The 22,601-nt window shown below is 38.0% G+C and overlaps 1 pseudogene; it reads right to left on the bottom strand.

The window, feature by feature from the left end:
* Nucleotides 1-920: 920 nt before the first annotated feature.
* On the bottom strand, nt 921-2,486 carry LOC101888155 (histone H1.2-like; annotated as a pseudogene).
* Between the last annotated feature and the right edge of the window lie 20,115 nt (nt 2,487-22,601).

Raw genomic sequence — 22,601 nt, 5'->3', positions numbered from 1 at the left:
GCGGGTCCAGTTTCGAATTTGAATATGGTAATGGCTTATGACAAACAATGCATATGTATGTCCACGTCGTATAGACCCCAATATAACGGCTATATTCGGTATTTTTAAAATTTTAACAGAATTTTTTAAGGATTTTATTTTTTGAAAATTTCCAAATTCGTTGCAAATGGTGGAGGGTATTAAAAGTTCGGCCCGGCCGAACTTACTGCTTTTTAACTTGTTCTCTAAACAATGGTTTTCCATGCATTTAGCTTAATCGCATATGTACCTATGTTTGGCCTTTGCTTGCTTTTGCGATATGTCATAACAGCCTTGCCGTCGTATATGTGTGTGTGTGTGTTAGTGGTGATTTGCCTTGCCGTCGTTGATCAACATCGAATGGGAATCATGTATGCATGAGCATTTTGTTTCAGTACAACGGCAAAGCAATGAAATATAAGGCTGAGACAGAAATTTTCAATGGAAAAAATGTATTGATGGAAAATGTAAATATTTTGCCAAAATGTCATTTTTGGATGAAATTTGTTAAATTTGACAGAGAAATGACAATATGAAAAATACATTTTTTTCAAAATTAAGTAGAAGTCATAAAAATAACCGAATTATGGGGATTTTCGAGAATTATGACCTGAAGGTAATTAGGAAAAAATTTAAATATTTTATTATCTTTTATGACCTGTGTTAAAAAATAATCCAGCGGCGTCCACGATTATATTGGCTCAATAAAATTACGTAATAAGAACAGTAACTAGCGAAAGTAATTTTTTCCCAAAATAAAACACGTATACAAATTTACTTACGTATTTAGGTGACAAAAAATATACGATAGCTGTTGAAAATAAATATTTGTCTCTTTTTTAATTTAATTTGTAACCCTGAAAAGGGCTATTTTTGTGGACAAAGTAATCTTTCTGGAAAAATTACTTCTTGGCGGCTGCTTTCTTAGCAGCTGGCTTCATTGCTGCTGCGGCCTTTTTAAGCTTAGCAGCTGCAGGTTTTGCCTTGGGTGCATGGAGGAAAAAAATTGCCTCTCTAGCATATGTCTCCAAAATATTTTGCAGCAAACATGTATATGTTTGCTATAGTCTCAAACATATAATATGTTTGGGTACTACAGGTAAATATATGCTTAGATGCAAGTATATGTATATGCTTGGATGCAGGTAAAGTTATACGTGGATACAAGTAAGCATATATATACTTCAATACAAACACATATATGATTGATCTAAGCATGTATATGCTTATTGTTGTTTTTATAAAAACAACGTTTGTTTATTAGTGGAGGACGATGGCAATGATTACCATGGGGTAAGGCAGGGAATACCTAGGTTTCGGAGAGCCTACAATCCTCGTCAGTTCCCTTGTTATTTGTCTGGGATATTCTCCCCAGAAGTTATTTTAAAAATAACTTCTGTGTCGAAAAACTTTTTTTACCCAAGTGACGAGATTGTAAGCTCTATATAAGAGGAACCAAAGAATTAAATAAAACTAAAATTCTTTCAGAAAATCTTCTAAATCTTACAACCGCACTTATAAACATTTTCATCATTCTTCACGCAACAGCATCACAAATAACAAAACACAAGTATTTAGCGCGCAGCAAAAATAAAGTCACACCCCTTGTCATCGCTTTTGCGTCTTCTGCTGCACTCTACAAACAACCCTTTGTTATAAAATGTGTGAGAGCGCTATTGTTACGGTCTGTGTCACAAAACTTTTCTCTCAACCGTTAAAAAATACCCTCTAACATAAAAAATATGTTTGAACCTATACAGTTAAAATTTAAATATGTTACAAAATGTTGCAAACACATATATACCCATGCCCAAGCATAATATGTTTGCATGCAAATATATATTTGCAAGCAGCCCCAAATATATACATACTTGGATTCAAACATATTTCGAATATGTATTTTCTTTTGTGTGCCTTTGGTTTAGTGACAGATGCCTTGGCAGCGGTCTTTGCTGGTTTATCTTTAACTGTACCGGTTTTCTTGGCTGCCTTTGCCTTTGTTTTGTTGGCTTTCTTCTTTTCAGCGGCATTCTTCTTATTGGCGGCAGATGGTTTTTTGTCAGCTGCCTTCTTCTCACCAGTGGCCTTTTTAGGGGCGGCAGCCTTCTTCTTTTTGTCACCAGCGGCTGGGGCCTTCTTCTTCTTCTTTTCAGCAGTCTTGGCTTTGGGTTTCTTGGAGGCCGAAGCAGACAATTGGAATGAACCAAAAGCACCCTCACCTTTAGTTTGGATCAATTTTCCACTGGCAACGGCACCTTTCAAGTAATTCTTGATGAAGAAGGCCAATTTTTGGGCATCTACTTTGTAGGTGCTGGCCAAGTATTTCTTGATGGCGGCAATTATGAACCTTCACATTCCTTCAGGTTCTTGATGGCGGCATCAACCATTTGCTGGGTTGAAGGGTGGGTAGGGGCAGCAATAGCGGCAACTGGGGAGGCGTTGGCTTCAACAACGGCGGCGTCAGACATGGTTATTCACTGTTTGGTTTATATTTCACTTTTAACACAGATACACTCACAAATTTATGTGTTAGCGGCGCTTCAAATTTATTGGTTCCAAAATTCATAAACAATATTTCAATAACTTACGTCTAACAATAGGTCTTAATATTACTTAGCATATTAGGATTTTTCTAAGTCTATGTCTATTAAACATACAAATGCTGTATCAGGTATGCAAACATATCTGTAATACTAGTTTTATATCTTTATTCAATATTTCTAAAAAAAGGAATCATAAAAAGGAGTTCATTACATTTTTTTTGTTTTACTTAAAACTAACTTATACTAGAGAAATAAATAATAAATATTTACAAAAGAAAAGAGGGCTTAATCGTTTATTGATCTGTTTTGTAAACGGTGTTGATAATATCGAAAGTTTTATACCTTCTGTGGTAGAAATGCAGATTATTGTCAATTTAAAGTAGACCTTCTCGGTTCAAGGTGCCAAGGCCACTGAAGCATGGTAGTTTGATTCGACTAGGTGTCTATACTACTATTTTCTACTAAACTCTCACTTATTATATTATATTCTCTCACTTATTATACTATATTCAAAAAACGTGAATTTACTAGGAATTTTTTAAGATTTTTTCTCTAAAAATACATCTATTCTGTCAAAGGGTGGGTTTTTGTACACTTCACGGTTATGAGGGTGCATACATATCCCGTTTTCGTCCATTTGGGGCTTCATGCCAAGACAAAGTCTTAATATCATTACTTCCCATTGTCGAATTCGTTCCATTTGATGGGAGGAAAGGCCGAACCATACGAGATATGCGTAGGAAATTATTGGTCTAATGATTTGTTTATATATCAATAATTAAACCTCTTGATTTAGGCCACCAGATTGCCGGATTATCCGCTGATAAGCCCAAAAAATTTTCTTTGCCTTCGCTAAAACAAAATCTACATATTTTATGAAGTCAAATTTGGAGTGAAATTTTACTCCCAAGTATTTAATTTGGTAAGAAACCCTAATTTATTGTCCCGAGACTGTGAGTACTACCTCAAACCGTTTGGCACTGGGGAAAAGATGTTTTTTAAGTCCTTTAAACATAATTCCCTTACATTTATTGACGTTAAGGCTTAGTTTCCATGTTTCAAAAAAAGGCTGATAAACGTCCCAAATACTTATTTATACGTATGTTTGTGTTCTCTGCATGCGCACCAGAAGCTGAAACAAGATTGTCATCAGCGTATTTGAGCAGCAGATCCCCCACAGTTTGGGGGATATCACACAAATATATGTTAAATAGTATTGGGTCCAAAAGGGATCCTTGGGGTTCACGAGCCAAGTATGTCTCTAATCGTGGAGAAATCATTTTTGACCCTGATCATAAATTTTCCATTTTTAGGAAAGTTTTATACTAGTCGACAGATGTTGGGGTGGAACCCAAGTCTGGCTCATGCCAGACGCTGTCGAATGCCTTGGAGAATTCAAGGCTAACGGCTATAGTAATTTGCCTATTATTTAGGCCTTTACTCACGTGTGTTCCTAGGGCTGTGAGAGCATGAAAAGACTGATAGGTCTGTAGCTGTCCGCTTCGGATCTTTGTCGGGTTTTGGAATCAGGGAAGTTGGCTGAAAACTGCACAAGTGGAGAGCTCATATCAAAGGCTTAAATTTCATAATAAATATCCCTGTCGGGAATATTATGGGAAACTTCAAATGTTTGCATGGTATCAGCGATTAAATTCGCTTTGCAGGCATCAAGGACAATGAGGTCATCATTGTCATCGCGCAGGCCGGAGATGATACCGCCCTTTACCCCAGCAGCAGCTTTAACTTTATTGTAAACCCTATCATTCATTTGGATACTATAGAAAACTCGTCCATTGAGTACTTTCATACTCAGAAATAGAACCCTGAATAATCGTGTCCAAGTTATTGATTTGGGCTTTCAAAATATCATATCTGCCCGGATTTCCCGTGCGATATGATATCCTTCGTAGTCTTTTTTCTCACTAATAAAATGTAGTATATTTTGAGGGAGCTTACGTGGGTCTTTTGGCCCAGGTACAATTTTGTGTATAGAACCATCCATTGCTCCTTTGAATGTGTCAGTAACAGTCTCTACACATTGGTCTGTTTCTATTATGCTAACATTTCAGTCGCTGGAGAGTTGATAGGAGGGTAGTTCCTCAGAAAGAATAGCATTTGTTGAGCCTTCTAAAATCGTAAAATGTACGGCGATCCCTACGTTCTGGGGTTATTCCGCTGACTTTCATTTCAAAGGCTAAATGGTCGGAATTTCAGTCCAGGGTACTAATACCCCTACCACCATTGTCATCGATTGTGATATCAATAAAGATCATACAAATATCAATATTAGAGTTAGACTCTCTCTTAATCCTTGTTGGTCCATCTGTTGGTGAAACAATCAGATGTGGGCAAGATCATAAAAATTCATTTGATATTCCCTTGGGGCAAGTAAGATGACCACCCCAGTTAGGATGCCTGGCACTTATGCCAGCACCTACAATAACATCCCCAATTAAAGAAAGGAACCGGAGAAACTCTAAGTCCCCGCTACTAGGTACACTGATGTCCCATTATCCCTATACATTTTGACACAAGTGCTTTCACCAGTCCTTGAATTTACTGCTATTTGTTCACATTTTATGTCATCTTTTACTAGAATGGCGGTACCTCCGCCAGGCCCTTCCCATCTTCTTTGGATAAAACATAAGTATTTATCCATGACTAAATCATGCTGTGCAGCTAGTTTGTGTTCTGCCAACATCATCACTTCTGGGCGGTATTCGTCAAGGAATACTCGACGTAAGTGCCTTTTTCGCCTTGTAATTAAGGAATTTATGTTAGCAAATATACATTTTATTTGACTAATCATCGTTACTAAGAGCTGCTAGTATGCCTACCATTGCTTTCGCTTGGTTGCCTTTATCTAATGTACCTATGTCTTTAGAGAACCTGCGGACTTTTTCAAAGCATGTAAAGAAATCTTTACCGAAACTCTCCATGCAAATTTGGTCGAATATTGCTAAAGAGTTCAGAGCTTCTCCCATTGGATTATTTCCCATGGATGGGGTTGCCTTATCATTTCTGCTTCCTTTAGCTGCTATTGAGGCATATTGGACACCCGCCTGGACTGTACCACTGTCCTTAATAACTTTGGTTTTTGGCGTTGGGAAAGATTTAGCAGGTTTAGCTGCATTCATCTTGGCTATTAGCGCAATTCTAATTGGACATTCAAGAGCATTCGCCGCATGACCTGGTTTGTTGCGTTTAACACAGAAGTATGTGAATTCTGGCTGCAAGGTTTTTTTTTCACCATTACCTCGATCAATTTTGTTTTTGACCGCCTCCACATTTCACGCATCTATACGGCATTTGTCGATATATACTTATAACGTTGACAGTTATGGCACTGAGTCAATCTTTTACACTTATCTGTACTGACTTTAATTGAGCTATTGAGGAAAAGTTTTAGCCTAAATAGCCCTCGTTTGTTAGCGGCGCTTCAAATTTATTGATTCCAAAATCAATAAACAATATTTCAATAACTTACGTTTAAAAATAGTTCTTAATATTACTTAGCATATTACTATTGTTCTAAGTCTATATCGGTTATATATACACATGCTGTATTATGTATACAAACATATCCGTAATTGAAAATTCTTTTTGAAAATACTATGTGAAAAAAATAAAATTATTATGTGGTCTATGACAGCAGAAATCCTCTTGTTGGCATAATTTCAATGAAGAAACGTTTTCCTTCAAATAAATTGAAAAATCTTAATAAGTTTTATAAACATTTCTTAAAAAACATTTCAGAATTTGTTTATTTACATCAAAATATAACATTTTTCACAAAAAGTCATAATTTACGGGGAAAAGTTACAAAATCCCCAGAATACTTCATACTACCTGTTTATTACTTCACCTTTTTTATTTTTGATGTAATTAAGATGTTGTTTTATTTCTGTTTTTTTTTGTATTGTTTTATTTCAATTTTTAAATTCAGTTTCTTTCGTTTACACTTTTTTGTTTAGTTTTAGGGTTTTTTTTTGTTCAATTAATTTTTATTTTTTTGTACAATGTTTTTGTTTACAAATTTGTTTTTGTTTATTTGTAGTTTTTTGTTCAATTGGTTTTGGTTTTTTGTACAATGTTTTATGTTTTTTGGTATGATGTTGTTATATTAACACTTTGTTTTTTTTTTTGGTTTTTGGGCACTGTTCACTTATGTACATCATTTTTTTATGATGTTATTTATGCAGCCACCGGTAATGTAACAAACAACACTGTTGCGCAAAAATATAGCATCTTTTATGAACATTTCTGGCCCCCGAATGACAAGTGTTTACATTCATTTTTGAAATACAATATTGTTCTTTATATTTTTGGCATATTTTTTATTGGATCTGCAAACACGTAACCCAGTTGGGTATCATAGGCCAGGACATCTCCAATTCCAGCCTCCTTGCACTCGTCTTTTCTTATGGCTGAGTAAACGTCAGCACCCAGTTCCACATCGACCGGATTGTTGCCTCGGGGATCAGGGTCGGCTAGGGCGCTATTTCTGAAACTTCTTGTGGGGTCCTCGAGGATCGGGTCCGAGTATATGCGCCTGGGCAAATCTTCGATTATCAAGGCATTGACTCTGAGACTTTGTGCGGCGGGGCGAAACCGTAAAAGTGGTAATTCGCTGCCCTTTGTAAATCCGCGATTGTAGGCCCAATCTACGGAAAGCCGCATACGATATTTTGGACATCGTCGCTGATTGCCTGATTAATGCCCTTAGCATGCTATACCCCTCTATTTTGTCAGCCTTGATGCGCACCATAGCCGTTGGCACAAATACCAAATCCCACGCAAAGTTTGGTGTTGTTACAACTTCCACGTTTAGGGATACTTCCTCCAGCTGAGACGCCCCGTGTAGCAGCGTATGATGCCGATTGTTGCACCTCCTGCAACCAGTCAACGGACAGTCAAGGGCCAAATGACTTCTGGCAAGGCAATTTCTGCAGTACCCCCTACGCTCCACAGTCTCATAGCGCTGGAAGGGGGTCTGGTGGCGAAACCTCTCGCAAGCACTGAGGGCATAGTCCTCCTGACACAACCCACAGGAATATTGCCAATAGCTGGGTCGTTCTTGGCGTTGGCGGGGTCTTGCATCGGAGCGGCTTCGTTGACGTCTTTCTGGCGATGTGGAACTGGGAAGTCTGCGGTGTCTATGAGCCGGTCTGCTGGGACTGGGTTTGGTTGGGCGTCTGGATCTGCTAGAACTTCTCGCTGTTGGACGTGCGGATTGGTTGGGACTGCGGCTGCGATCATCTAAACGGCAGTCTTGATTGGGCAAGTAGGCAGCCATATCTGAAAAAAACCAAAGGCGAGTACTATGGCCTTTGTAAGTAGGATTCCGGCTAGTCGGTCGGAAAACAATTTGACAATTTTTGTGATAGGTCTGCTAATGTTGCCACTTGATGTCCGTATGTCTACAACCCTCGTATTCTGATCGCTACCGAGATATGTTTTTGCAATTCGACCCAACTTCCATTCATTTGGAGCCAACCTGTCGTCCTTTATGACTACTTAATCTCCTTCTTTGACATTCTCCTTTGCACGCTTCCATTTAGTTCTTCTGTGAAGTTCGTGGAGATATTCTAATTTCCACCTATTGCAAAAGTATTGTGAAATAACTTTGAGTCGTTTCCAACGATTTACTAGACTAAGATCTGTGTCGGAAATGTCGGGTTCAGCAGGAGTAAGAATTGATGTTCCAATTAAGAAATGACCAGGAGTTAACGGGGAAAGGTCATTTGGATCATCGCTACCAGGACTTAAGGGTCGCGAATTAAGGCAGGCTACAATTCTTGCTAAGATAGTTGTAAATTCTTCAAACGTGAAATTCATTTTTGTAATACTTTTTCACAAATGCATTTTAAACGATTTAACGCCGGCCTCCCACAAACCGCCCATGTGCGGAGCGCCAGGCGGGATAAATTTCCAAGTAAGATTTTGATTGAAATTGTTTTGGATTGTGCTACTTTGAATATTCTTCATGAAAGCTAATCGATCTCGCTTTAATAGATCGATCGCTCCCACAAAATTGGTTCCGTTGTCGGAAAATATACAAGACAGACAACCTCGCCGACTTATGAATCTGGAGAAAGCGGCGAGAAAGGCATATGTAGATAAATCGCTAGTTGGTTCTAAATGTATAGCCTTGGTGGCGAAGCAGACGAACAGGCAAACACAGCCTTTTGTAATAAAGCAAGCCCTTCCTGAATAACTTTTAATATTAAAGGGTCCTGCAAAATCTACTCCAGTGTTTGTAAAGGGTCGAGACAGAAAAGTACGTTCGGGTGGCAGCGAGGCCATTATTTGAGTTTGGGTTTGTTTCTTGTGAATTAAGCAGATTCGACATTTTCGTATAGTTTGTTTAACCAGAGATTTGAGTCCAAATATCCAGAATTCGGATCTTAGCACTCTGGTCATCAATTCATTACCACCATGTAAAGTGATCTTATGAGTGAATTCGACCAACAATTTGCTAAAGGTAGTTCCGTGTGGTAGTATTATGGGATGACGTTCGCTATATGTAAGGGCTCGAGATTGAACTAATCTGCCATTAGCTCGAATAATACCCTTTGAGTCGAGCAACGGGTTTAACGTCAATAGAGGGCTAGATAGAGAAATTGGAGACTTTTTCATTAGTGAATTATATTCATCTGCATAAACGAATTTTTGTGTACGAATTATGCAAGATCGTTTTCCATCTTGGATTTCGGCTGCGGTAAGATCTATTGATGAGGAGCGAAGATTTTCCCGATTGCGCCTGTATTTTTCCAAAATCGCAGAGCATAGGCGTATGATCGGTAGACTTTTGCCAAAGATGAGAAATTTTTTAATGGATCATCTCTTTCTTAAAATATAGTCAGAACTTTTACAGCTTTAGCCTCTAAATTTGTGTCGTTTGGGATATTTTGCGATGGCCAGATCGTTTGGCATTTTGAGCCATTGAGGTCCGTGCCACCAGAGCTCATGAGTCGTTAGTTCAGTTGGAGAATATCCACGACTAGCAATGTCAGCTGGGTTGCTTTCAGAGTCAACATGTTTCCAGTTTTCTTGCCCAACATTATCAGATATTTCCGAGACTCTATTTCCCACAAAGGTGCTCCAATTACAAGGAGGCTTTTTTAACCAGGCCTAGACGATAGTAGAGTCTTTCCAAAAATGTGTTGAATATTTTGATATTTGTAGACTGTTTGTAATAGATTTTGCTAATTTGGAAAGTAATACTGCCCCACATAATTCGAGCCTTGGTATTGATAGTTTTTTGATTGGTGCTACACGAGTATTTGCTGCTAATAAAAAGGTGTGTGTGGTATGGTCAGTTTTTTCAATCCGAACATACAGCGTGGCTTCATACGCGCTCCCTGATGCGTCACAAAATCCATGAATCTCAACAGAAGCATCTAGTGTAAACTGTATCCATCTTGGAACTCTGAGAGATTTAATATCATTGCTATTTTTGACAAAGTTTTGCCAATTTATATGGGTGATTGGTTTCAGTGTATCATCCCAATCGATTTTATCCAGCCAAATTTGTTGCATTATCAGTTTTGCTACGAGCACTATTGGCGCTAGCCATCCGCATGGGTATAACAATTTGGCTATAGTTGACAAAACTTCTCGTTTTGTGTAAATGTTTTTGTTTTCCACGGTTGGAGGTGTAAAAGTGAAAAAATCACCTGATATATTCCATCGAATTCTCAACGTTTTCGTAGACGCATCTTCAGAGATATCCAACCAGTTAAGAGGCAATAAATTTTCTTGTGGAATATCTTTTATTATTGTATGATAATTTGAGGCCGATTTCATAAGTTGAAATCCAGCGAGCGCTGCTACTAAGTCCTTAGGAGCTTCTATAGTCTCCTCGATTGTGTGTCCACCCGCAAGTACATCATCCACATAAAGATTTTGTCTTATAATTCTTGCAGCTCTTGATACGAATCTTGAGTATCATCTGCCAATTTCATAAGAGTTCTCAGTGCCAGAAACGGTGCGCAATTTACTCCAAATGTTAAATGTCGAAAAACTTTTTTTACCCAAGTGACGAGATCGTAAGCTCAATATAAGAGGAACCAAAGAATTAAATAAAACTAAAATTCTTTCAGAAAATCTTCTAAATCTTACAACCGCACTTATAAACATTTTCATCATTCTTCACGCAACAGCATCACAAATAACAAAACACAAGTATTTAGCGCGCAGCAAAAATAAAGTCACACCCCTTGTCATCGCTTTTGCGTCTTCTGCTGCACTCTACAAACAACCCTTTGTTATAAAATGTGTGAGAGCGCTATTGTTACGGTCTGTGTCACAAAACTTTTCTCTCAACCGTTAAAAAATACCCTCTAACATAAAAAATATGTTTGAACCTATACAGTTAAAATTTAAATATGTTACAAAATGTTGCAAACACATATATACCCATGCCCAAGCATAATATGTTTGCATGCAAATATATATTTGCAAGCAGCCCCAAATATATACATACTTGGATCCAAACATATTTCGAATATGTATTTTCTTTTGTGTGCCTTTGGTTTAGTGACAGATGCCTTGGCGGCGGTCTTTGCTGGTTTATCTTTAACTGTACCGGTTTTCTTGGCTGCCTTTGCCTTTGTTTTGTCGGCTTTCTTCTTTTCAGCGGCATTCTTCTTATTGGCGGCAGATGGTTTTTTGTCAGCTGCCTTCTTCTCACCAGTGGCCTTTTTAGGGGCGGCAGCCTTCTTCTTTTTGTCACCAGCGGCTGGGGCCTTCTTCTTCTTCTTTTCAGCAGTCTTGGCTTTGGGTTTCTTGGAGGCCGAAGCAGACAATTGGAATGAACCAAAAGCACCCTCACCTTTAGTTTGGATCAATTTTCCACTGGCAACGGCACCTTTCAAGTAATTCTTGATGAAGAAGGCCAATTTTTGGGCATCTACTTTGTAGGTGCTGGCCAAGTATTTCTTGATGGCGGCAATTATGAACCTTCACATTCCTTCAGGTTCTTGATGGCGGCATCAACCATTTGCTGGGTTGAAGGGTGGGTAGGGGCAGCAATAGCGGCAACTGGGGAGGCGTTGGCTTCAACAACGGCGGCGTCAGACATGGTTATTCACTGTTTGGTTTATATTTCACTTTTAACACAGATACACTCACAAATTTATGTGTTAGCGGCGCTTCAAATTTATTGGTTCCAAAATTCATAAACAATATTTCAATAACTTACGTCTAACAATAGGTCTTAATATTACTTAGCATATTAGGATTTTTCTAAGTCTATGTCTATTAAACATACATATGCTGTATCAGGTATGCAAACATATCTGTAATACTAGTTTTATATCTTTATTCAATATTTCTAAAAAAAGGAATCATAAAAAGGAGTTCATTACATTTTTTTTGTTTTACTTAAAACTAACTTATACTAGAGAAATAAATAATAAATATTTACAAAAGAAAAGAGGGCTTAATCGTTTATTGATCTGTTTTGTAAACGGTGTTGATAATATCGAAAGTTTTATACCTTCTGTGGTAGAAATGCAGATTATTGTCAATTTAAAGTAGACCTTCTCGGTTCAAGGTGCCAAGGCCACTGAAGCATGGTAGTTTGATTCGACTAGGTGTCTATACTACTATTTTCTACTAAACTCTCACTTATTATATTATATTCTCTCACTTATTATACTATATTCAAAAAACGTGAATTTACTAGGAATTTTTTAAGATTTTTTCTCTAAAAATACATCTATTCTGTCAAAGGGTGGGTTTTTGTACACCTCACGGTTATGAGGGTGCATACATATCCCGTTTTCGTCCATTTGGGGCTTCATGCCAAGACAAAGTCTTAATATCATTACTTCCCATTGTCGAATTCGTTCCATTTGATGGGAGGAAAGGCCGAACCATACGAGATATGCGTAGGAAATTATTGGTCTAATGATTTGTTTATATATCAATAATTAAACCTCTTGATTTAGGCCACCAGATTGCCGGATTATCCGCTGATAAGCCCAAAAAATTTTCTTTGCCTTCGCTAAAACAAAATCTACATATTTTATGAAGTCAAATTTGGAGTGAAATTTTACTCCCAAGTATTTAATTTGGTAAGAAACCCTAATTTATTGTCCCGAGACTGTGAGTACTACCTCAAACCGTTTGGCACTGGGGAAAAGATGTTTTTTAAGTCCTTTAAACATAATTCCCTTACATTTATTGACGTTAAGGCTTAGTTTCCATGTTTCAAAAAAAGGCTGATAAACGTCCCAAATACTTATTTATACGTATGTTTGTGTTCTCTGCATGCGCACCAGAAGCTGAAACAAGATTGTCATCAGCGTATTTGAGCAGCAGATCCCCCACAGTTTGGGGGATATCACACAAATATATGTTAAATAGTATTGGGTCCAAAAGGGATCCTTGGGGTTCACGAGCCAAGTATGTCTCTAATCGTGGAGAAATCATTTTTGACCCTGATCATAAATTTTCCATTTTTAGGAAAGTTTTATACTAGTCGACAGATGTTGGGGTGGAACCCAAGTCTGGCTCATGCCAGACGCTGTCGAATGCCTTGGAGAATTCAAGGCTAACGGCTATAGTAATTTGCCTATTATTTAGGCCTTTACTCACGTGTGTTCCTAGGGCTGTGAGAGCATGAAAAGACTGATAGGTCTGTAGCTGTCCGCTTCGGATCTTTGTCGGGTTTTGGAATCAGGGAAGTTGGCTGAAAACTGCACAAGTGGAGAGCTCATATCAAAGGCTTAAATTTCATAATAAATATCCCTGTCGGGAATATTATGGGAAACTTCAAATGTTTGCATGGTATCAGCGATTAAATTCGCTTTGCAGGCATCAAGGACAATGAGGTCATCATTGTCATCGCGCAGGCCGGAGATGATACCGCGCTTTACCCCAGCAGCAGCTTTAACTTTATTGTAAACCCTATCATTCATTTGGATACTATAGAAAACTCGTCCATTGAGTACTTTCATACTCAGAAATAGAACCCTGAATAATCGTGTCCAAGTTATTGATTTGGGCTTTCAAAATATCATATCTGCCCGGATTTCCCGTGCGATATGATATCCTTCGTAGTCTTTTTTCTCACTAATAAAATGTAGTATATTTTGAGGGAGCTTACGTGGGCCTTTTGGCCCAGGTACAATTTTGTGTATAGAACCATCCATTGCTCTTTTGAATGTGTCAGTAACAGTCTCTACACATTGGTCTGTTTCTATTATGCTAACATTTCAGTCGCTGGAGAGTTGATAGGAGGGTAGTTCCTCAGAAAGAATAGCATTTGTTGAGCCTTCTAAAATCGTAAAATGTACGGCGATCCCTACGTTCTGGGGTTATTCCGCTGACTTTCATTTCAAAGGCTAAATGGTCGGAATTTCAGTCCAGGGTACTAATACCCCTACCACCATTGTCATCGATTGTGATATCAATAAAGATCATACAAATATCAATATTAGAGTTAGACTCTCTATTAATCCTTGTTGGTCCATCTGTTGGTGAAACAATCAGATGTGGGCAAGATCATAAAAATTCATTTGATATTCCCTTGGGGCAAGTAAGATGACCACCCCAGTTAGGATGCCTGGCACTTATGCCAGCACCTACAATAACATCCCCAATTAAAGAAAGGAACCGGAGAAACTCTAAGTCCCCGCTACTAGGTACACTGATGTCCCATTATCCCTATACATTTTGACACAAGTGCTTTCACCAGTCCTTGAATTTACTGCTATTTGTTCACATTTTATGTCATCTTTTACTAGAATGGCGGTACCTCCGCCAGGCCCTTCCCATCTTCTTTGGATAAAACATAAGTATTTATCCATGACTAAATCATGCTGTGCAGCTAGTTTGTGTTCTGCCAACATCATCACTTCTGGGCGGTATTCGTCAAGGAATACTCGACGTAAGTGCCTTTTTCGCCTTGTAATTAAGGAATTTATGTTAGCAAATATACATTTTATTTGACTAATCATCGTTACTAAGAGCTGCTAGTATGCCTACCATTGCTTTCGCTTGGTTGCCTTTATCTAATGTACCTATGTCTTTAGAGAACCTGCGGACTTTTTCAAAGCATGTAAAGATATCTTTACCGAAACTCTCCATGCAAATTTGGTCGAATATTGCTAAAGAGTTCAGAGCTTCTCCCATTGGATTATTTCCCATGGATGGGGTTGCCTTATCATTTCTGCTTCCTTTAGCTGCTATTGAGGCATATTGGACACCGGCCTGGACTGTACCACTGTCCTTAATAACTCTGGTTTTTGGCGTTGGGAAAGATTTAGCAGGTTTAGCTGCATTCATCTTGGCTATTAGCGCAATTCTAATTGGACATTCAAGAGCATTCGCCGCATGACCTGGTTTGTTGCGTTTAACACAGAAGTATGTGAATTCTGGCTGCAAGGTTTTTTTTTCACCATTACCTCGATCAATTTTGTTTTTGACCGCCTCCACATTTCACGCATCTATACGGCATTTGTCGATATATGCTTATAACGTTGACAGTTATGGCACTGAGTCAATCTTTTACACTTATCTTTACTGACTTTAATTGAGCTATTGAGGAAGAGTTTTAGCCTAAATAGCCCTCGTTTGTTAGCGGCGCTTCAAATTTATTGATTCCAAAATCAATAAACAATATTTCAATAACTTACGTTTAAAAATAGTTCTTAATATTACTTAGCATATTACTATTGTTCTAAGTCTATATCGGTTATATATACACATGCTGTATTATGTATACAAACATATCCGTAATTGAAAATTCTTTTTGAAAATACTATGTGAAAAAAATAAAATTATTATGTGGTCTATGACAGCAGAAATCCTCTTGTTGGCATAATTTCAATGAAGAAACGTTTTCCTTCAAATAAATTGAAAAATCTTAATAAGTTTTATAAACATTTCTTAAAAAACATTTCAGAATTTGTTTATTTACATCAAAATATAACATTTTTCACAAAAAGTCATAATTTACGGGGAAAAGTTACAAAATCCCCAGAATACTTCATACTACCTGTTTATTACTTCACCTTTTTTATTTTTGATGTAATTAAGATGTTGTTTTATTTCTGTTTTTTTTTGTATTGTTTTATTTCAATTTTCAAATTCAGTTTGTTTCGTTTACACTTTTTTGTTTAGTTTTAGGGTTTTTTTGTTCAATTAATTTTTATTTTTTTTGTACAATGTTTTTGTTTACAATTTTTTTTTTGTTTATTTGTAGTTTTTTGTTCAATTGGTTTTGGTTTTTTGTACAATGTTTTATGTTTTTTGGTATGATGTTGTTATATTAACACTTTGTTTTTTTTTGGTTTTTGGGTACTGTTCACTTATGTACATCATTTTTTTATGATGTTATTTATGCAGCCACCGGTAATGTAACAAACAACACTGTTGCGCAAAAATATAGCATCTTTTATGAACATTTCTGGCCCCCGAATGACAAGTGTTTACATTCATTTTTGAAATACAATATTGTTCTTTATATTTTTGGCATATTATTTATTGGATCTGCAAACACGTAACCCAGTTGGGTATCATAGGCCAGGACATCTCCAATTCCAGCCTCCTTGCACTCGTCTTTTCTTATGGCTGAGTAAACGTCAGCACCCAGTTCCACATCGACCGGATTGTTGCCTCGGGGATCAGGGTCGGCTAGGGCGCTATTTCTGAAACTTCTTGTGGGGTCCTCGAGGATCGGGTCCGAGTATATGCGCCTGGGCAAATCTTCGATTATCAAGGCATTGACTCTGAGACTTTGTGCGGCGGGGCGAAACCGTAAAAGTGGTAATTCGCTGCCCTTTGTAAATCCGCGATTGTAGGCCCAATCTACGGAAAGCCGCATACGATATTTTGGACATCGTCGCTGATTGCCTGATTAATGCCCTTAGCATGCTATACCCCTCTATTTTGTCAGCCTTGATGCGCACCATAGCCGTTGGCACAAATACCAAATCCCACGCAAAGTTTGGTGTTGTTACAACTTCCACGTTTAGGGATACTTCCTCCAGCTGAGACGCCCCGTGTAGCAGCGTATGATGCCGATTGTTGCACCTCCTGCAACCAGTCAACGGACAGTCAAGGGCCAAATGACTTCTGGCAAGGCAATTTCTGCAGTACCCCCTACGCTCCACAGTCTCATAGCGCTGGAAGGGGGTCTGGTGGCGAAACCTCTCGCAAGCACTGAGGGCATAGTCCTCCTGACACAACCCACAGGAATATTGCCAATAGCTGGGTCGTTCTTGGCGTTGGCGGGGTCTTGCATCGGAGCGGCTTCGTTGACGTCTTTCTGGCGATGTGGAACTGGGAAGTCTGCGGTGTCTATGAGCCGGTCTGCTGGGACTGGGTTTGGTTGGGCGTCTGGATCTGCTAGAACTTCTCGCTGTTGGACGTGCGGATTGGTTGGGACTGCGGCTGCGATCATCTAAACGGCAGTCTTGATTGGGCAAGTAGGCAGCCATATCTGAAAAAAACCAAAGGCGAGTACTATGGCCTTTGTAAGTAGGATTCCGGCTAGTCGGTCGGAAAACAATTTGACAATTTTTGTGATAGGTCTGCTAATGTTGCCACTTGATGTCCGTATGTCTACAACCCTCGTATTCTGATCGCTACCGAGATATGTTTTTGCAATTCGACCCAACTTCCATTCATTTGGAGCCAACCTGTCGTCCTTTATGACTACTTAATCTCCTTCTTTGACATTCTCCTTTGCACGCTTCCATTTAGTTCTTCTGTGAAGTTCGTGGAGATATTCTAGTTTCCACCTATTGCAAAAGTATTGTGAAATAACTTTGAGTCGTTTCCAACGATTTACTAGACTAGGATCTGTGTCGGAAATGTCGGGTTCAGCAGGAGTAAGAATTGATGTTCCAATTAAGAAATGACCAGGAGTTAACGGGGAAAGGTCATTTGGATCATCGCTACCAGGACTTAAGGGTCGCGAATTAAGGCAGGCTTCAATTCTTGCTAAGATAGTTGTAAATTCTTCAAACGTGAAATTCATTTTTGTAATACTTTTTCACAATTTCATTTTAAACGATTTAACGCCGGCCTCCCACAAACCGCCCATGTGCGGAGCGCCAGGCGGGATAAATTTCCAAGTAAGATTTTGATTGAAATTGTTTTGGATTGTGCTACTTTGAATATTCTTCATGAAAGCTAATCGATCTCGCTTTAATAGATCGATCGCTCCCACAAAATTGGTTCCGTTGTCGGAAAATATACAAGACGGACAACCTCGCCGACTTATGAATCTGGAGAAAGCGGCGAGAAAGGCATATGTAGATAAATCGCTAGTTGGTTCTAAATGTATAGCCTTGGTGGCGAAGCAGACGAACAGGCAAACATAGCCTTTTGTAATAAAGCAAGCCCTTCCTGAATAACTTTTAATATTAAAGGGTCCTGCAAAATCTACTCTAGTGTTTGTAAAGGGTCGAGACAGAAAAGTACGTTCGGGTGGCAGCGAGGCCATTATTTGAGTTTGGGTTTGTTTCTTGTGAATTAAGCAGATTCGACATTTTCGTATAGTTTGTTTAACCAGAGATTTGAGTCCAAATATCCAGAATTCGGATCTTAGCACTCTGGTCATCAATTCATTACCACCATGTAAAGTGATCTTATGAGTGAATTCGACCAACAATTTGCTAAAGGTAGTTCCGTGTGGTAGTATTATGGGATGACGTTCGCTATATGTAAGGGCTCGAGATTGAACTAATCTGCCATTAGCTCGAATAATACCCTTTGAGTCGAGCAACGGGTTTAACGTCAATAGAGGGCTAGATGGAGAAATTGGAGACTTTTTCATTAGTGAATTATATTCATCTGCATAAACGAATTTTTGTGTACGAATTATGCAAGATCGTTTTCCATCTTGGATTTCGGCTGCGGTAAGATCTATTGATGAGGAGCGAAGATTTTGCCGATTGCGCCTGTATTTTTCCAAAATCGCAGAGCATAGGCGTATGATCGGTAGACTTTTGCCAAAGATGAGAAATTTTTTAATGGATCATCTCTTTCTTAAAATATAGTCAGAACTTTTACAGCTTTAGCCTCTAAATTTGTGTCGTTTGGGATATTTTGCGATGGCCAACGATCTTTTGGCATTTTGAGCCATTGAGGTCCATGCCACCAGAGCTCATGAGTCGTTAGTTCAGTTGGAGAATATCCACGACTAGCAATGTCAGCTGGGTTGCTTTCAGAGTCAACATGTTTCCAGTTTTCTTGCCCAACATTATCAGATATTTCCGAGACTCTATTTCCCACAAAGGTGCTCCAATTACAAGGAGGCTTTTTTAACCAGGCCTAGACGATAGTAGAGTCTTTCCAAAAATGTGTTGAATATTTTGATATTTGTAGACTGTTTGTAATAGATTTTGCTAATTTGGAAAGTAATACTGCCCCACATAATTCGAGCCTTGGTATTGATAGTTTTTTGATTGGTGCTACACGAGTATTTGCTGCTAATAAAAAGGTGTGTGTGGTATGGTCAGTTTTTTCAATCCGAACATACAGCGTGGCTTCATACGCGCTCCCTGATGCGTCACAAAATCCATGAATCTCAAAAGAAGCATCTGGTGTAAACTGTATCCATCTTGGAACTCTGAGAGATTTAATATCATTGCTATTTTCGACAAAGTTTTGAAAATTTATATGGGTGATTGGTTTCAGTGTATCATCCCAATCGATTTTATCCAGCCAAATTTGTTGCATTATCAGTTTTGCTACGAGCACTATTGGCGCTAGCCATCCGCATGGGTATAACAATTTGGCTATAGTTGACAAAACTTCTCGTTTTGTGTAAATGTTTTTGTTTTCCACGGTTGGAGGTGTAAAAGTGAAAAAATCACCTGATATATTCCATCGAATTCTCAACGTTTTCGTGGACGCATCTTCAGAGATATCCAACCAGTTAAGAGGCAATAAATTTTCTTGTGGAATATCTTTTATTATTGTATGATAATTTGAGGCCGATTTCATAAGTTGAAATCCAGCGAGCGCTGCTACTAAGTCCTTCCGAGCTTCTATAGTCTCCTCGATTGTGTGACCACCCGCAAGTACATTATCCACATAAAGATTTTGTCTTATAATTCTTGCAGCTCTTGATACGAATCTTGAGTATCATCTGCCAATTTCATAAGAGTTCTCAGTGCCAGAAACGGTGCGCAATTTACTCCAAATGTTACAGTTAGTAATTCATAGTCTTCAACTTTTTTGATATTTTGTTTGAGTTGAATCCAACATTATTTGCCTATACATTTTAGTAATATCGGCGTTAAAAGCATACTTAAAAAATCTCCATTTTAGAATTTGTAGTACCAAATCTTGTTGTAAAATGGGTCCCGGAAACAATATGTCATTGTTTTGTTTGATGATGGGCAAGAAGCATTGAAGACGTATTGTTGTTTCAGTAAAATTTTTTTCACAAAATTGGTCTTCTTCTGACCGTAAAACTTTTTTAGGGGTCTCTTCCACCTCCCAAAAACGTGTAAGTACTTTCTCTATTGAAGTTGTGTTTAGAAGTGATATTTGTTTTCGTTGAAGGATGCTTCCTGGCATAGGTCTTCCAACTATCCATCCAAAGTTGGTTTTTTGTGCTAAAATTGATCCAAATGTTTTCATTGGAGTTCCAATTGTGAATATTAATGGTCCTATGTCCATTCCAATAAGTAAATTAATAGGTTGACTAACGTAAAATTTCGGGTCAGCCAGTTCTAATGAGGTTACATCTCGAAGTTGTGATTCATCTAAGTTTTGTGGTGGTAAATTTGAAGGTAAATTCTTTACTTCCAGTTTAAAGGTAGACTTCCAGTTTAAAGGTAGGGTCGTATTTGGATCTCATAGTAAACAAGCAAGATTTCGTAGATGTTTCGGCAACAAATTGACTAAGGCCAGTGATATGAACTAGATTGTTCCTTGTGGGTGATTTCAGGAGGTTTTTCATCTTCTCAGAAATAAAAGTGGATTGTGATCCTGAGTTTATTAGAGCTCGGGCATCGTATAGTTATCCTTTGGTTTCAATTTGTACTATTGCTGTGAAAAGTAGAGTTCCTCCAGATTGTTGCTCACTAATTCGCTCATCTTGGAGAGTCAAAGTGGTAATAGTAGTTGGTTCTAGGTTTGTAGTGGACTGTATGTGATTTGAAAGAGCAGCAGCACTGGTACTAGGTTGTGTTTCCACTCGAGCTAGGTATGTGTTTGTGGTTTGGATTTCCGACTCCAAAGTATTATGTCTCATAGTACAAATACGACAACCAAAGCGACTTTTGCAATTTTTTACTCCGTGGTTTGAAGACAAGCAGTTGTAGCTTAAGTGTGACGTTTTCACAGTGTGAATTCTGTCATTTACACTCTTTTTTAAAAATTCGCTGCAATCCCTGATAAAATGATTTGATTTGCAGACATGTTTGAGTATTGTGTGATTTATTTTGTTGAGGTTGTGCTAAGTTGCTTCTTCCTCCAAAATTGGTTGTATTTTTTGTAACATTTGTTTGAACTGTTTTCAAAAATCTAGGTTTATTGATGTTATTTTGCTTCTGTTGAGCAAATTTTGATGTTGAGGGTTTTATATTCCCTACTGATTCCAAGGTTTTGAATTTGTTTGTTAAGAAATCGTCAAAATGGTCCCATTTTGGTATTTGTTGACAATCGCTTAATGAGTTCTCGAATTCTTCTAGGAAGCCTCTAGGTAATTTTGTTGAGCAAATGTATATTAAAATCGGATCCCATACTTTTACATCGACGTCAAGCATCCCCAAGGTTTGAATACAGCTATTTACAGCGCGTTGTAGTTTTTGAAAAGTGTGACTTGAGTCTGTAGAAACACCAGGTAGATTAAAAAGTGTTTTAATTTCTTCATTAATTTGCATCCTTTTGTTCTCTTAACGATTCGTAAGATTTTTCCACGCTAATGCATATCCATCATTAGTTAGTGGAACATGCGTTATAATTTCTCGTGCTTCTCCTGTTGTCTTTTGAGTCAAATGGAATAACTCTTCGACATTACTTAATTATGAATTGTTTATGTAAATTGCCGAAAATAAATCTCTGAATTTCGGCCATTCTCGATAACCCACTTTAAAAGTGTCTGTGTCGCATGGCGGCAGCCGTGATATTGGCGTAAAATCCACTTCCTTTCCTTGCTGTGACATCTCTGAATCTCTTTTCATTTTCTCCTGTGCTTTTTCATCCAAAATATTGTAAATTTGTCCATTTATTGAACTCAGCACCTGTTTATATGATCCCATGGTATCCATATAATGTTTCCTCAGTTTATTTTTGTCGATGGTTTTTCCTCCTTCCTCTGGAACAAAATCACGGCAGTCTAAATATGCCCTTTTGATCTGGTCCCATGCAGAATCCAACTCCATACGTGTTGTCTCCAAAGTATGAACCGTGTCATCCGGTTTGGTTATTGAAAAAATTGAAATATAATCCTGAAGATCGTTGACGCAGTTTGCGAATTTTTCGCTTAGGGTCTTATCCATCTTGATGGCTGATTATTAACCTTTACCGAAATTTTGTTGTGTTGCAAAAAGGAAAGGCAACCCAATGAAAAGGATTGACTTGGAATAAGATTCAAACCTTTATCCAAATTTTTATTTTTAAAAAATAAGGATAAGCTATCTTCTTTAATTCGATCAACGAAATCTATGTTCAATTTTTGGTTTGGGTCGAATTATATTTCATTTTGTTCCAAAAGACTTGAAAGTTTTTCGAAATCCCAAAAACTTTACTTTGTATGTGTCGCTGAAATAATTTTGTTTAAAAAGGTTTGCTGGGTTGTCCAGAGAAGTCAAACTCAATCAAGATATGCCAAGGTGTCATAAAATGTCTTGAAATCCGCTTTTATTTGAAGAAAATCCAGAAATAATCAATATTATTCCAAAAGGAGTAAAGGTGAGGATTGTACAGGCAAACAACCCTACAAAAACGACCAAAAGATTTTTGATTTTCCACCAACGAGGGTTTTTTTCCCAGCAGTAAAATTGTAGAAAATGAAAATTTTCAATAAATATTTCCAAAAGTGAAAAATATTTTCAATTGAAATAA

This window comes from Musca domestica, unplaced genomic scaffold (assembly GCF_030504385.1).
Source record: "Musca domestica strain aabys unplaced genomic scaffold, Musca_domestica.polishedcontigs.V.1.1 30, whole genome shotgun sequence".
NCBI lineage: Eukaryota > Metazoa > Arthropoda > Insecta > Diptera > Muscidae > Musca > Musca domestica.
Note: the sequence above shows the minus strand (reverse complement) of the source record. Positions and strands in the feature narration are given on the sequence as shown.